Source organism: Pipistrellus hanaki (genome assembly GCF_964339955.1).
Source record: "Pipistrellus hanaki genome assembly, chromosome: 16".
In the NCBI taxonomy this organism is placed as follows: Eukaryota; Metazoa; Chordata; class Mammalia; order Chiroptera; family Vespertilionidae; genus Pipistrellus; species Pipistrellus hanaki.
In genome coordinates, this window is record NC_140518.1 from 23,237,812 (window position 1) to 23,253,064 (window position 15,253).

At 54.2% G+C, this 15,253-nt stretch overlaps 1 protein-coding gene across 7 annotated transcripts in view; it reads right to left on the reverse strand.

The window, feature by feature from the left end:
- MSI2 (musashi RNA binding protein 2) overlaps positions 1-15,253 on the reverse strand; it is a 360,886-nt gene that overhangs the window by 63,923 nt on the left and 281,710 nt on the right. The gene's annotated exons all lie outside the window — the stretch shown is intronic.

Below are 15,253 nucleotides of genomic sequence, written 5' to 3' on the forward strand. Positions count from 1 at the left end.
CACGCTTGCGCTTTCTGCTGGAGTGGCCAGCCCTCCGGTCGGCCTCCAGACGGAGACGGTTATTTGTCCTTTTCTTCCTGAATTACTTCCTCTAATACCTCATCAGGACATCCTGAGGCCTGGAAGAAACTATTAAAAGTTTCAGGCCTCTGTTCTGCGCAGGCATCCTTTCTCTACTGCCGCTTCAAACGCGCTACAGGTTTGGGGCAGTTTAAGACCGTTTGATGCCTGCTGTCAGCCTGTCGGCTAGCCGCGGCATGTACTCGGCTGGAGACCGCCTTTGCTAGACCAGCCGTACTGGAGGATGTTGGCAGGCAACCTCCGCTCAGCATCCCGAGCTCCTCTTGCTACCCTCCTGCCCCTCGCTTTCTTCTCTTCCTGCCCCCGACAGGGTCTCCAGCAGGCGGCCCCATCTGTGACCCCGCGGGCAGGCGCTGCTCTAACACATGGACCTGCTTGCAGGATGGCACCCCACCTCGATGAAACGCAGCTACAGTGTCAGTACCAACAGGCAGAGCAGACAGACCCTGATGGGAAGGCAGGAGGTCTGGGTTCCAGTTCTGACTGGGCTCTGGCTTCCAGCCTACGTGTCACCTCTGGGCCTGGAGTCCTGCACCTGCAGATCATGGTGGTGAGACTGGACACTGGGTCCTACGCCTTGAGCCACAACCCAAGTCAGGATCTGCAGGGCTCTCTGCTACGGGCTGAATGTCTGTGTCCCCTTCCTGCAAGTTCTTAGGCTGAAATCGTAACCCCCGGTGTGGAGGTATTGAGGCCTTTAGTAGACATTCAGGGCACCATGGGAGAGCCCTGGTGAACGGATGAGTGGCCGGAGAAAAGACACGAGAGAGCTGGCTTCCCCTCCCTCTGCTCTCTGCCGCGGGAGGAGACGCCCAGGAGATGGCTGTTTGTAATCCGGAAGCAAGCCTTCACCAAAACTCGACCATGCTGGCACCCCGATCCTGGCCTGCCAGCCTACAGAACCGTGAGAATCACACTTCTGGGGTGCACAAGCCTCCCTGTCTGATGCACTTTGTAAAAGCAGCTCGGACACAGGAAGACACTCTCCCCTCCGGAGATGTGAACCCGGCTGAACACGAGCCTGCGGGTGGAGGAGCCCGAGATCAACAAGACAATTCCCCGCCCCCGAAAAGGCACACGTCGGAGGTTCCCACTCATGGAGAGCACCTTCTCTACACAGGCCTCCTCCTCCCTCGCCACCCTCACTTCTGGCCTGGGGGTTGGTCACTCCGGGTCTCGATTTCCTCTAGCCTGCACCCAAACCCCGGCAACCTGTGAATCCCTATGCAAGCCAGGGCAGATCAGTTTTTGTCAGTTAGGACTAGTGCAATGGGTTGAATAGTGCACCCCCTCCCCCAATATATCCATGTCTTAACTCCTGGAACCTACAAACGTGATCTTATTTGGAAAAAAGCGTTTTTGAAAATGTAATTAAGGCCGAAACCGGTTTGGCTCAATGGATAGAGCGTCGGCTTGGGGACTGAAGGGTCCCGGGTTCGATTCCGGTCAAGGGCATGTACCTTGGTTGCGGGCATATCCCCAGTAGGGGGTGTGCAAGAGGCAGCTGATCGATGACTCTCTCTCATCGATGTTTCTAGCTCTCTATCTCTCTCCCTCCTTCTCTGTACAAAATCAATAAAATATATTAAAAAAAAATGTAATTAAGGGTCTTACTTAACACATTAAGCGCCAAGCCTGTTTTGTCTTCCTTTCTGGTTAGCCTGCGATATTCGATTTCACCAATATGCTGGTGGCACCACTGACTGACTGGTCCGGACGGAAAGTATAGTGTCAGTCACTGGTGACTGACGTGGCGCTTAACGTGTTAAGGATTAAGGTGGGTCCTAAGTCCAATGGACAGGTGTTCTTTTAAGAGAAAGGAGAGCAGACTGGAGATGCAGCGTGGAGCAGAGATTGGAGTGATGCAGCCACAAGCCAAAGAAAGCCTGAGCCACCAGGAGCTGGGGGAGGCAAGGGAGTTCTCCTCCAGAACCTTCGGGGGCAGTGTGGCGCGGCTAACACCTTGACTTTAGAGTCCCCGTCTCCAGAACTGTGAGAGAACACATTTTTGTTGTTTTAAGCCACCGAGTTGGTGTTGATTTGTGGCGGCGGCCACTGGAAACCAAAGCAGCAAGGTGACAGGCCTCTGTCACCCCCATGCAGGCGGGTCACCCATGAGCTCCCCGCTCCAGGCCAGTTACTCGATCTGGGTAGAAGGCAGGAGGATGTGGGTGGATGGTCCAAAAGCATCGTGCCATTGGGAAGGAGCATGAAGTCCGTGTAGGCCAAGGTGCCCTTCCACGAGCCGGAGGACAGCCTGGTTGAAAGCCATCTGCTGCCGAGCACATGACCTTGACCCTTGGTAAGGCAGGTCGCCACAGGGGTCAGGAGCCGAATTCACTGCCACGCAAGTAACTTTTTTTTGCTGCGACCCACGTCTTCCTGGCCCACTGTGCAAACAAATCACTGCCCCAACTCCAGGCCCAACCCCATTCAGGATCCCTACTGCCCCAACTTCCCTCTCAGTGCCAGTGCTTGGGGACAGGAAGAGGCGTGGGAGCCAGGGGCCAGGGATTAGAATGCAGACTGTGCACCGGGAAGGGAAGGCGGGGGCAGGACTCGGGGCATCCTTTCAAATTCTGACTTGGATATTCTTCCTCTGGTCCCTTCCCTAAGCCCACAGGTTCAAAGTTCAAGGATCACGAAACCGATTTTCCTGATGAAAGGAGAGCGCCTTGGACGCACACCCATCCGGTGATGTCGGGGCTCCCGGGCAGTGTTTTAAAGATCTCTGTCATTTTAACGTCCTGTCTCTGTTTGGCCCAAACAGAGAAAGCAAACTTGATTATGTCTAAATTACTTATTTATTCATTTGGAGAAAGCACAGAAACAATGATCAATAAATGTTGCTCCTTAACATATAATCGTTTTTTTACCTCACGGGTGCCTTATCACTTACAATCAAACAGTTGCCCAGTGATGAACACCCTCCCAAATAAATTAAACCGAGGTGTGAGGGACAAAACAACGAGGTTAGGAATTTGGGAGGGGTCGGGTGGTGGGTGGGGAAAAATATCCCTTTTTGGCATCAATGCCTTATTTTTTGAAAAATTTTCCATTGGGTGAAATATATATAATAAAATTCACTATTTTATTTTTCCATTTTAAGTGTACAGTTTAGTATGCTATTGTGCAGCTATCACCATCACCCATTTCCAGAACTTTCCCACCAACCCACACAGAATCCATTCCCATTAAGTATAACTCCCCATTTCCCCTTGGTCCCCGGTGACCTCTGCTCTGCTGCCTGTTTCTATGGATTTGACTATTCTGGGCACCTCAGGTGAGTGGGACCCACGGTATGTGTCTTCCTGCCGCTGGCCTGTTTCACTCAGCATCATGTCCTCAAGGCATCGTGTTCCTCTGAGCAACGTGCTGGGGAGCCTTCCCGACAAGGGGCAGGGAGGACTCGCCATTTCCCTCCCGTTTCCCCACAAGAGAGCCGCACAGAGACTCTGAAACGGGGCGTGGGAAAGCCGGTGAGGCTGGGGCGTAGCCGCCAGGTAGGAGAAATGCATAAGCCACGTGCCCCCGGAGACTCCCCTCACCGCTCCGGGCCTCTAACAGGAGCAGGAGGAACGGGGCAGAGGGAGCAGGGGGCACGTGGGCACGTCCTGCTCTCACACTCCACCCGGGCCCTCTGGGGGTCCCCGTGACCATCCCCACTCCTGCCAACTGGTACCCCAACTGCTCAGGGTACCAGCTGGTAGGGAGCTTTTCAAAAACGAAATTCTACATCACTGCCCTGAATGAAGCTAACAGTGAGCTCTATTTAAGAGATAAGCATTTAACAGTCCAATCCTTTTCTCTCTGTTATTCAAATGAACAACACTGAATATTCATCTGAATAATACAAAGCTACACACACACTCACACACACACACACACTCACACACACAGGCACGCAGAAGAGAACAGACATCTGAAAGCAAGATACCTCAAAATTAAAATGACCTGCTCCAAATGCAGTCGCTGAGGAAAACCGGCAGTTAATTTACAAAAAAAAAATTTTTTTTTAGGTCAGGGAGGGAGAGATGGGAACGGCTTCCTCCTCGCCTCAAAAATAATTTTCTTCTCTTATCATAGAGGTCAATGAGCACTAATAGGCATCGAGCAGTGCCTAATGCATCCTCAGTGAAAATCAATGCCAGGCATGAGTTAACACACTTGGTAAATGGGGGGAAAGCGAGGGGGAAAACACCTCCCGGCCTGCGGAGCTTACTCTGACTTCACCCATCAGGAATTTAAGGAACGTGGGTGCCAGGGTATGTATAACTCAGGCAACCTCCTCCTCCCGCTGGCACCTCCGTGTGGAAGGGCGTGGCACACCTGTGGGCTGCTTCCAGGGTAAACACGAGAGGGAGACGTAGGTTTGGGTGTGGGGAGTGCTTTCTGGTTTCACCGTGTTTCCCAGGCATCCGTCATCCTCCCTGGTCCCCAAGGTAACCCTGGGAGAGGCGGGGCAGCCTCTGCCCTCAGCCTTTTGCTTAACTGCTCAGTGCAGTTCCATGACCTGCCCACAGTGACACGCGGCCCCTAAGCCAGAGCAGGACGCCAGTCTTTCTGGGCTCAGGGAGATGGATTCGCTCAGAGAGGCCAGGAGGCATGCGGGTCCGTGGGCTTCGTCACGTCGACCTCGGTGTGCGTCTGTTAGCTGGCATTTCACCTCGGGCTCCCACCGTCCCCAACTCAGAGTGTTACGGAGCCACCTCTCTGGGCTACGTGGCGTTTGGCACATTGGTTTCCGCTGCCTGAAGGGTCTTCCTGTAACCCTGGATGGGGAAGGTCTCAGACACGCCCCCCCCCCAACCCCCCGCCCCTGCAGTCCCCTCTGACCAGAAGGCAGAGATGGCTTCACATGCCCTGGATTTGCCCTAAAAACAGAACTCGGAAGATGGATTGGTTCCGAGAACAAAACAAGCTGGCTCTCCACAGCGGACGGAGTGTTTCCGATGGCGGCCGGCGCTCTGGGAGACCAGGGTCGTGCTCCCTGCACTCAGCGAAGTGCGCCGGGAGCTGCCAGTCGAGTTTCCCGCGCAGCCTCAGACCTTAGACCCTGGTGAGTGATGGGGCCACAGTCCCCCCCGCTATGGCTGCCTCCAGGCCCCAGCGGTGACGTGGACCTTGGTAGGAAAGAGTCCCATTTCCCACCAAGCCAAGCACAGGTGCCCCCGGTTATTATTTCCAATGTCTGGTATCCCCAGGGCAGTTAGTTATCAGGTCGCATACTAATAACCACTCTAAAAAGAGAAAGCGCAGCTGCATGTACTGAGCAGCTGTTCTTTTTTTTTAAAATTTCTTTATTGATTAAGGTATCACATATTTGTCCTCAAACTCCCATTCCAATCCCCCACCCCTCCCCACTCATGCTCTTTTTAAAAATATATTTTTTATTGATTTCAGAGAAGAATGGAGAGGGAGGGAGAGATAGAAACATCAATGATGCGAGAGAATCATTGATGGGCTGCCTCCTGCATGCCCCATACTGGGGATCGAGCCTGCAACTAAGTCAAGTGCCCTTGGCCGGGGGGGGGGCGGGGGGGAGGGGGGAGAGAGGGGAGGCTATGCTTTTTTCACCACTGCCCACCCCATCACGTGACAGCATCACCAGGACTCTAAACTCGCCTCACACCTGGCTCTAGACCCTGCCCCGTCACATCCTTATGAGAAGCTCTACATAGTGAGGGACAGGGGACAGCCCCCCCTTCCCCCCCCGCCCCCTGCCCCCCCCCCCCCCCCCCGCCTCACCTATTGACCCGGCAGAAGGAGAAAGTGCGGGTAAGACTCGCTCGTTTATTCCAGTTGAGTGCTGCGTCCCTGCGCCAGGGCCCCGAGTCCCTGGATAGAAAGGCAGCTGGGGGGACACTGAGGTTTCTCAGGCACACAGCAGAAACGACTTTCATAAAGAAAACCGCAGAGGGCACCTCCTAAGCCAGCCTCGCCTGGGACGGGCACAGGGGGAGTGCCTGCAACGGGCTGGCAGCAAGTGTGATGCTAGAGGCTTCTCGCAGCAAAGGGGCTCTGTAATGAGTGAGCTGCGCAGGAGGGGTGACCAGAGTGGCACCCAAAGAGCAAAGACGGGGGCAGGCAGGCTGACCCGTGTCGCACACAGGACTCAGCTCAGGGGCTGGTCAGAGAAAGACACGCGAGCCAGGAGGCCACCAGAGGCAGACGCTAGCTGCCACTCTCGCCGGGGCCGGCGAACAAGCCTGGGATGGACTCCAGGGGTCTGCAGAGGTCACCCCCTCTCTCCTCCCTGTACCTTTCTTCCTCCCGGTCTCTGAGCCAACAAGCGGCCTCTTTCTGGGCCCCTTTCTGGCCTGGCCTTCCTCCCTCCGGGTCCCCTGCAGGGTGGCCCTGCAGCCCCTGCGCCGTGGCATCATTCATGCACCTGCTTCCTCGTTTACACCAGCAGTTTGGCAGCTGGTTGCTGTAAACGATAATAAAATGCCTTTCCAAAAAATGAAGGAATGTGACCAGACATGCCAGACATCATGATATTAAAGCCGTGTCAATTAATTTCTCCCCCTGCTTGATAAACGAGCCCCATTCCATCTCTTAATAATGAGGAGAGAAACAAGAAAAGTTGACACTTGGTTTAATTTATTTTCTCAACTTGCCTGGTCATATTTCTTTCTGCCTTGCAGAGCTGGCTGGGGCTGTGGGAATTACAAGTGGCTGGCGCAGGCAAGGCCCAGATCGGTGCGAATCGACGTGGGTCTCCTTTATTCCCTCACGCCACTTCATCAGGAGGGGAGAGTGGCGTGCAGAACCAGCCTGCACCTGCGCCTTTCCAGCCACCCTCGGGGGCCGGGGAGAGAGGGGGCCGGGGGAGGGGGGCAATCTCAGGTGCACGGGGAATCAGATAACAGAAATGACACTATCAGATTTCCAATCTACTGCTCAAGACCGAATTCCCTAAATTAATATTAAGCGACGTCGGCGGCATTTTCTCACTGGAAAGGTGCCTCTCGCTCCTTTCTAGCACAAGGATGCTCCAGCTGCCACCACCCGACCTTGAAGTGTGAGCGCCAACCTTCTAAAAGGCAGAGGCCAGCGTGAATCAGCGAACGCGTCGTGAAGGCTTTAGTAACCAGTGATTTTTTTACGTGGCCGCCACAGCCTCAGGGCCACTTCTGGAGGTCAGACCACAAACCTGGCTGGGGCGGAAGTGTCTCTCAGTGAGGCCCCTCCCGGGCCTCGGTTTAAAATGCAGATCCCCGGGCTCTACCCGCCTCTATCGTGGGCTCCGGGACGTGACCCGGCCATCTGCACTTTCACCAGCTCTCTAGTGACCTCATGTCCACCCAAGTCTGACTCTGCTCTCTGCTCCCCAATTCAGGGCAAGCAGAGTAGAAGTGATCTGGTAAAAACAAACAACAAAAAACAAACAAACAAAAAAACCAAGAACATTCCACCTAGAGGGGAAGCTAAGGCTGCTTTAAGAAGCCTCTGATATCCCTTCTTGGAAAGCAGGACCTCTCAGCCCCACAGGCCACCCTCACCCACAGCAGGGAGAGGTCGGGGAGCAAAAAGGATGCTTCTCGATTGCAGGCTTAGGGAAGGGTCAGGCACCAGTTCACACTAAAGTGTAAATGACTGATTTTGCTTCTGCTCCCAGAGGTATTAGTGGTTTACCTGTAACAAATCCTTATGCAAAAGCAGTTCAGTTCTATTTTAGAATTCCAAACAGTTATTCAGGAGGTGGAAGACTTTTTTTTTTTTTTTTTTACACTGAGGGGAGGCACCTCCTGGTTTGTGAAATTAGATGAGCATATAGAGAGCTCTACGACGGTGGCGGTTCTGAAAAAGCCACCCAGGAAAGAAGAGAAAGAGGACAGACAGCAAAAGAGAGAGAGAGGAGGAAGGGAGGAAAAGAGATTCACTGAGGGGCGTGCTGCGGAGGGAGGGGGAGAGAGAAAGACCTCCCGCCACCCCCAACTATTTTCCTGAGAGAGCAATCTGCCATGAATACTGATGGTGCGATTTGAAGGCGCCGGTGGCTGCAGGGAGAAGGCTGTCTCGTCCCAGGGCCTTGTTAACTGAGGGGGAAAAAGCACCTGTGATCCGGGCCAGACAACCCCAACCTCATTTCATTCTGAGGACGCTCCGTGGCAGCGAATCTGTGAATGACACTTGTCAGGGCAGCAGATTAGTTCGCAAACCTATTTTTCTGTGCATGGCGTTCCATCTTGGTCGGGGAAAACAGCCAGTTCTTGGCGAGAGGGACACATATTACTGCCGTTAAGTGCCAATATAAACGCTGGGACGCGGTGGTAAATTCACCAAATTAAATCGCTAGACAACTGGCTCGGATCGGGGGCCCCGGAAGACGGTGCCAGGGCCCCGGCGCCCGCCCAGAGGGGCGGCAGAGGCTGGGGTCGTGCACGCTGGGGAGCAAGGGCACGGGGCCGCTGACTCCGCCTCGGCTCTGCAGGCCTCGGCCTGGGCGGCTCCGGCCGGCTCCCCCCTCTGGAGCATGTCCTTTAAAGCTTCCAAGCCCCGGGGCTTTCTGAGCTCAGGGGAGACAGGGCACCAGCTGGGAGCTGGACTCTGCTGGGATAGTAACCCCAGGCTCTCCCCCCCGAGAGTGGGTTTCAAATCTGTCACCTTTTCAGACACTCGCCCTCCAGCCCCACCCACAAAGCGAGCGTCCTGAAGGTAAGAGCAGGTTTCCATTCCTTGGTGGCCCCTGCTGAGGTGAGCTCTGGAAAGCAGGCTTGGGTGTGAGCCGGCAACGACGGGCTATGTGACTCTGAGCAAGTTACAGGATCACTGTGACCCTCAGTATCCCCCTCTGCGGGGCAGAAGGAAAGCCGACCTCACCGGACAGGAGGATCGCTTGAAAACGCTCGTGGGGGGTTAGCTACCGTCTACCACCCACCCATCCAATGAGACTCTTTATGGCTTCTTCCCCTACCCCAACCCCCAGGTCCATTCACGCTCACCTCTGCCCTCTGCCTTGAGCCTTACTTATGAAAGCGGACTGGATGTCAAAGTAATGCCAAGCTGTTTTACCAACTATCATGGGGAGCAGGAGTCAGGTAAATTCCCAGGTAAAGTGTTGTCACTTCAAAAGACCATCCTGTGCTTCCTTTTGGGTAAAAACAAAGATCACGTACTGGTTCTTGAGCCCTGGGCTCTGTCACGTTTGCTCTGGGGCTGGGAACCTGCAGCCAGCTGGGCTGCTGAGCGAAAAGCCACAGGCCCCTGTTCTCTGAGGGAGTGCCCTGGTAGAACATGAAGGGGACAGGGAAACGGGGTGGGGGTGGGGGGAGGTGAAGAGGCTCACCCCCGTATGGAGAGGGGATCGCTCAGAGCAACCACAGCCTCAGCAGCAGTCACCTCCAGACGCCCACCTGCCTCCCCTCTAACAAGTTCTCGCAACGGTTGCTGGCCTCAGATAAGGTTCCAAAACTCCATCAAAAAACCACCGCTTGGAAGCAGGCTTTCAGCACTGCCACAAATTATATGACTTTTATGATGAGGTATGGTTTCAGAATAGTCCCAACTGACAGGGCCCTGGCTGGCCGCCCGCCGTGCCGGTCCCCCTTCCACGCTCCCTGCAGGGCGGGGGGGTCTGTCCTGCGGCATCGGGGGCAGGAGGGCATCGGGACTCCAGAGACTCCAGCCCGCCTCGCCCGTGCCAGGCCCACCCGGAGTCGGGGGAGGGGGCTGCCCATCAAGGTGCCCCACACACGCTTATTCCCCATGGGAGGGTGGCCTGTTTTATTTTATTTTATTTTATTTTCTGGGCTATTAAAGGAACTGTGCTTAACATCTGGAGGCCAGATCTCTCCAAGAAGCTGAAACCGGCAGCCCAGACAGCCTGGTGGGGGCGGCAGCTCTGCTGAGAGCTAGCTCCTCGGCTCCCAGATAACGCCTGGGGTGGGGAGGGAGGAAGAGGATGCAGAAGCAGGGGCTGGGGGCAGCCCAGCACACAGACTGGCCACTCAGGGTGTGTCACCAAGCAGCACAGACGGCACTGCCGGTGAACTTACTGGGAATGCAGAGTCTCAGGCCCAACCCGGGACCTCATGAGCCTGAATGTTAGGACCTTCTAACACCTTCCCCGGGTGATTTTTTATCAGATTAAAACGTAAGAACCAATGAGGACACATTTTAAAAATACCCATGCCGACAGGCCACCCTCAGAACTGAGTGAGGTCTGAGGCGGCACCCCGGCACCTGTCTGTCTTACAGTCTCCTGGGATTCAGATGCACAGTGAGGGTTAAGAAACACTGGGAAAAGGAAGAAAGTATAATGTTTAATTTTTACCTGCAATAACTTCAGCTTCACTCACAGTTCATAGGTGGACTGAATGGTCCTGGCCCTCACATGACCGACCACATGTCAGACAGACTTGTCTGAGCGGGCGGCTTTCAGACCCCGAAGGGAAGGAAATGCTGCAGGAGGTGCAGCCAGAGGCACACCCCCTTTATCTCCCGCTGCAAGCACGGCTGGCACGTAGTGCAGTTGAGGTGGGGCCAGTGAGTCAATGCAGAGGTGATGTGATGCGGCTTTAATTAAAGGAACCCTCACCGAACGGGCGCTGCGGAGACAACCTAGCCTGCGGGTAACACCAAGGACGTGAGTAAGCATGTGCCAGGGTCAGAAAACGGCAAGTTGGCCATGTTCTGCTAAGCAAGCCTCCTCCGGCCACCACATGCCCCCCCAGAACGTGTTCTCATCCGATGGGGCAGCCACTTTCCCGCGGGAACGTCTGCTGTGAGAGAGAACCCTCAGAAAGCACGCGCTCCCAAAACATTTCTCCTGTTCTGTGATTTTGTTGTTAAAACCGACGGAACCGATTTCCTAGGAAAGCTCTTGTATCTGCATACATTTAAAACTTGAAAACAGAACTATGAAACTCAATTTTTAAAAAATGAACATTTCAATGGATTTTGAACCCATTTGGTAGAAATAAAAAATGCAACACTTGATTAGTTTAGAGCTGATTGACATCCGGGAGCATGGAAATTTAATACTAAGCTGAATTTCAACAGAATCCTTTGCATAATGGGAGGATGGGACTGAGAAATTAGTACCCTGATCCAGCCAGCACAGTGCATGTGCCTCTGTCCCCCGAGCCCTGTGTGTCCTGGAGGCGTAGCTTTCAGTAAGACGGGCACCGAAACCAAGGATCAAAATAAGTGAGGCGTAGAATCCAAACTTTAGAGCTGGACCACAAAGGGTCAAGTCAAGATTCTTTTTTAAAAGAAGCACATTTCTCTCCCTAAAAGTATCTGTACTAATAAAAGGGTAATATGCTAATTAGACTGGGAGATCTTCCGGACAAAGCCATTGGAACGGGGCCAAGGCAGAGGCGGTTAGGGGCAATCAGGCCAGGAAGGGAGGGCAGTTGGGGGCAAGCAGGCTGGTGGTGGGGGCAGTTAGGGGCAAATCAGGCTGGCAAGGGGGGGCAGTTGGGGGTGAGAAGGCAAGCAGGCAGAATAATTAGGGGCAATCAGGCAGGCAGGTGAGCAGTTAGGAGCCAGTGGTCCCAGATTTCGAGAGGGATGTCCAACTGCTGGTTTAGGCCCGATGGGGTTGGGCCTAAATTGGCAGTCGGACATCCCTCAAGGGGTCCCAGCCTGGAGAGGGTGCAGGCGGGGCTGAGGGACACCCCCCCCCCCCCCCGTGCAGAAATTTCATGCACTGGGCCACTAGTTAACAAATAAAAGCCTAAACATGGCTTATTTTAAATGTATCCCACCTAACTGTATTCCTAGATATACGGGTTTTATAATAAACATGATCTACTAACACAGGGTACAGAAGTTGTATAGAAGTTGAAAATCAGACAAGATATATTGGGGAGGGGGAGCTCTCCCCCCCCCCCCCCCGCCCCCATTAAGAGGTCTTGGAGATTCCTGCTCTGGAAGAAGGTGTGGCCGTGGGGCCGGACCTCTGGTTCTAAAGCAGGGGTCCTCAAACTTTTTAAAGTGGGGGCCAGATCACGGTCCCTCAGAGAGCTGGAGGGCCGGACTATATGAACCACTAATTCCTACTGTAACACCTCGGCTGCGCTCACTGCCCAAAAAACCTGGCGGGCCGGATCAGACTCCTCTGCGGGCCGCATGTGGCCCACGGGCCGTAGTTTGAAGACCCCTGTTCTAAAGTCTTTTTTTTGTCAGAGACTACGAACTGCCAGAGGACAGGGTGGGAGTAAGCAGGTCCTTCTGAGGCTGCCAGATGGTGTGGGGACCAGCTGGCTCCCAAAGCGGGGCCTATGGGTGGGATGTTCATGGGGTTGAAGAGCCAGCGGATTCTACGATCTCCTGGGCCCTCCCGGGCCAGTGCACGGAGTGATAAGAAGGCACTTTTTTTGGGGGGCGGGAGGGTCCACCCTTCAAACCTCTGCTCCCTACACATGAATGGCAGCGATACCTGGACTCTTCTCGAGACATTTTTCATAGCACCGTATCTTCATTAAAATTTTATTCTATTAGCATTCTGAATCCAAACCGCTAAGTACATAATTGCTAAAACATGTGTTAAGCGACGACATATGAAATGCCGGTTTTATCGTATTGCTAATTAACAGGAAAGTAGGATTAATACATTCATAGATCATTAGGAGCACTCAGCTCCTCGGCGGGCGGCGTGGTGGTCAGCGGGCAACCCTGAGACTTTGCAGCAAGGGCAGACGTGCCCCGTGCGTCTCCCCCTCCGCCCCTCTGCAGGCTCCACCCGCACGCCCAGGAGAAACTCAAGAGGCAGGGACTCAAGGTCTGTTTTGCCCCAAGGAAATTATTCCAGGATCTGATTTCACTCGGTGCAGCGTGTTGGGAAGGGCAGATGCGAGGAGGGTGTGGGCGGGAGGAAGAGAAAGAGACGCAGGTTCTTCTAAGGCAGAGCAGTGGGACTCTGTGGACCTCGGGGAACTTTGAACCCTGAGCCGGGGGATGTGGCTGGAGCCCTGGCTGTGTGATGTGGGGCGGGCCATTTAGCCTCCCTGATCCTGCGCCTGCGCCCGAGAACAGGAATAAAAACTGCTGACCTACCAGCGCTGCCATGGGGATTAAATGAGATGATGCACGCTCCTGTTATCGCCCCTGCACAAATCTGCGGTTTTCGTGTAGGATTTTGTACCTAATATTGCTCGGAATAAGTGGGCTGCCAGCTGAGACTTGCAAATAATTTCAGTATCAGTAAACACTGGCTGTGGCGGGGTGGGCTCTCGCGGGGCCTGTCCCCAGGTGCCAGAGCCACAAGCACTTGGGAAATGAATTTGGACTCACCTTGCTGTCATCTCCAGAGGAAACCAGGTCACGCGGTCCCTAGGCCAGAGGGGTTTATTCAAATCTCTGCCCAACCCGTTCTAGGAATTACAGAGGTATCCAGGCATGAAATGGACTGACTGTCTTCCCAGCCGGCCAAATTGCTTTAGCCGGGCCGATGATGGTGGTCCCAATTCTTCACGCTTAATGATGAACAGGAGACCGCAGCAGCCAGGGGTGAAGCAAGGGGGCAGGCAGGGCGACACCTGGGGCTTCCTGGAAGCTGGGGGTCAAGGCAAGTCCGGAAGTCAGAAGCCAGGGGTCAAGGTGAAGCCCGGTCAGAAATAGGAGAGCAGTCAGGAAGAGCAAACAGAGTCTGCCTCGGCCCCCATCCATGGGCTTCACCTGGGGCAGGAGCCCTCCCAGAGGGAGAGGAGGGCAGGACCACGGCCAACTGCCAGGGTGGTGACGGATGAGCTCCCCTGGCTGAAGTCAGGGCATAGGAACCAAAGCTCAGGGAAAAACGAAAAACCCGTAAATGCAGACCAGCCTCTGCCAGGCCCAAGTGGAAAGAAAGAGAAATCACCTAGATGCATATTTTTTTTTTTTTCCTGGAACATTTTTTCAAGTCCCTAGCTTGCTTAGTAAATAGAAGGTTTCCTGTGGGGAGGACGTGTGGGTTATTATTTGTGGACTGAGAATGAAGAGCATCTGGGCTCTGGGTTCAGACATGGGCTTTAATATAATCCCAACTCCACAACTGATGAGCCCTGTGATATCCCTCTGTGCCTCGGTTTTCCTATCCATAAAATGGGGATAACGGTTTAGGATTAGAGAGCCTTTTGAACAGGACGACGCACATGAAGCTCAGCACAGCTCCTGGCCCTAATCGGACGCTGCAGCGCTTGAGCCTCTGGAGACCTGTTTTCTCCCTCAGTTTGACGTGCTGCCTTGGGGTAATAAATGGCCTGTGGGATGACGGAAGCTCCAGAAAGAGGATGCTTTTGGCATCACCTTCCCCACTCACCGAATGGGGGCAGACAGAGCTGGAGAGTCGCCGAGAGGGACTCCCCCAGGGCAGAAGGGTCCACAGGATGGTTCCGCCCGATACCTGCCCAGAACAGGGGACACACCACAGGGCACACCTCCGGTCCGGGAGGAAGGCCAGGTCTGGATCTCCACCGGGAGCCACCGCCCCCTCCTGCTGTTAAACGCAAGGCCCAGCGGCCCCGGTTCTCAGGGGAGGGCGGGCGGGGGACGGAACGGCCTCTCCCGGCTCGGGAATCACGGAGGCGCGCAGACAGCCCTGTTGTGACCGTTCCGCCGCGCGGCTGCAGAGACCCGCAGCTTCAATTTGCTTGTGTCTGGGGCCTTAAAGAACCTCAGCTGTCATCCCTCCCTTAGTTTATTACCAAATTTCTAAAATATTACATTCTTTATTATATCCAAATTTACTTTATTGCACTTGACAATACAGATAATCACATACCATATGCTCTAATGTTTTGAAACCAATGCATGTTGACAGCGGTTTTTATTCATGATGCATAATTCCATCCCGGGCTCACAATGAGGCCTTGGAGCACCCAGCCTCGTGGTAAGACTTTTGCCTAATAACAGATTAACAATACAGCAAGTTTCCGAGGCACAATCTGTCCCCTGCCATTCTCTATTTACCGCGGGAAAATGTACCTGCCCCGGAAAGATGGATTTGCCGGAAAGGGGGAGAACAGCCCTGCCACCGCCACCCACCGCCCGTCTCCGAGAGTTTATAATGATGTGTTATTGTTCCACGCTTATGAAACTTGATATTGAAAAGAGGCCCTGGCCTGGTGCCAAGAAGCAAGGCAAAGTAATCACACCAGCCCACGCTGCCGGCCCCGGAGAGCCGGAGGCACGGGACGCCCAGAGCTCTCATTAGGAGCCTCTCTTGTTTTTGACTCTTGTT